We start from the raw sequence: 1,869 nt of genomic DNA, 5'->3' as shown, positions 1-1,869 counted from the left end.
TTGGCGGGGGCCCGGCCCCGGGCCGCCTGGCAGCGGGTAGCGCCGAATCGTGCCCGTATCGGCTTCGTTCCCCCCTCGGCGACAGGAAGGCGGGAGGGAAGCGGGTTCTCCGGCAGCAGGCTGCCGCGCTGTGGAAGGCGATAGCTGTATCGTGACACCACCTCGTCACCCACCACAGCCTGGTTTCACCTCCAGTTCCATGAGGAAAATGGCACCTCTCCCCCAAAACGAAAGCCAACCGCATGTCCTGTGTGCCCTCTCCTCTGTCCAGGCCAGGCTATTCCCATTCCCAGAGGTCGGGCTGTGGGATGTGAAGTTGAAAGAGGCCGTAGGGGCTGTGGGAGACATGGCGGGTCCCAGCCTACCCTCAGGTTGGCACAGGCCGGGTGAGGATAAGCTGTACGCGGCCGCACGGATCCTGAATAGGCAGCAAAGTCAAGAAGTAAGCTTGCTCTTTATTATTAATATTGTTTTAATTATAGGCTGCTGGTGGGACAAACAGTTGTTTGCTATAAAAAGAGCTACTAAAAAAAGTTCTTCCTGAAAAGGAAAAATACTTGTAAAATAGAGTTCATTAAAAAAAAAAAAAAATCCAAAGTTCCTTATCTTTGCAGTAAAAAAGCTAAACAAAGTTATCTCAAAATTTATACAAACTCTACCCAGAAAGCAGCCAGCCTTCTTCCTTGACTATTCCTGCTTGGCTTACCACCTCTTTGCTTCTTTTTTCTCCATGTAGTTGCTCTAGGCGAGGCTGCAGGGAGACCAGCGAACGCAGGCTGCTGTGGCCACGCGAGGAGTCAAGGTGACATGCCTCTGCAAAAGGACAAGGATTTATGGCAATGTGCACTCAATTTAAGATCTGTTTTGATCCTGAAGGTTGGTTTAAAATGAATTAGTGTGGTTTAATCAAAAGGGACTACTCTGGATGTTGTTTCATTGTCACCGATAGGATTGACAAAGAGGAATTTAAATTTTGTATGTGAATTACTTGAGAGTACTGCTTGTTTTTATAGAATATTTATCTTGCTTTCAGAGGCAGTGTCAAAACAGGAAACTGATACTAGTTAGATTTAATAGTTTAGAAGAATTATTTCAATTGTTTGCATGGACAGCTGAACACTAAATTTATATAGTAACCTTAATTTGAAATTTTGATATTAATCTAACATTGTTACAATTCAACAAAACAAGCCTGTCACTTGATAGAACTGGAATAATCAGTTTTGACATCAATTTTCTACCTTAAGCCCTCTTCGGCCACTGCATTGGCCATTGTGGTCAAATAATTTGTTCTTTTAAAAATGCTGTAAAGCTTCTCAGAACTTACTGGAAAGTATTATTTTTATTTTTGTAACTATTATGTAGTTTTTAAAAATCAACATATTGAATTGCATATCAGAAATCTGTCCTAAAGCTATGTAAACTGTTGGGATAAATTTTAAATAATTACTGTAGAAACCTATTGATTTCATTCTTGCTCATTTTCTTAAGAGAGTTTTGCATATTATAATTGCCGAAGAAGCAAATTTTAAAATATACAGAATAAATCAGTTCTTTTGCATGTGCACCCTCGTGAAGATTAGCTTTCCTGCTTGTAAGCTGAATGTGCTATTCTTGAAAGAGATGGAAACGTGTTACCGCAGGTGAGTAAGGGCTAGAGGGCTGAAGCTGGGAAATAAGTGATCCTGCCACATGTGGATAGGGAACATGTGTCTGTGAGAATGGCCTGATAACATAGGGTCTACTCTGCATCTCAGATGACTAAAATACAGCTATAATTGCGCCTTCTATTTCCCTGCAGAACCCATATAATTAGGTGCATGCCCTCCTGCTTCTAGAGAAAGAATTCCGCTAGAACCTCCTTGAAAA

This window comes from Haliaeetus leucocephalus, unplaced genomic scaffold, assembly GCF_000737465.1.
Source record: "Haliaeetus leucocephalus isolate CR32 unplaced genomic scaffold, Haliaeetus_leucocephalus-4.0 Scaffold195, whole genome shotgun sequence".
Classification (NCBI taxonomy): Eukaryota; Metazoa; Chordata; class Aves; order Accipitriformes; family Accipitridae; genus Haliaeetus; species Haliaeetus leucocephalus.
The sequence above is the reverse complement of the archived record's forward strand: the minus strand, read 5'-3'. Positions refer to the sequence as shown.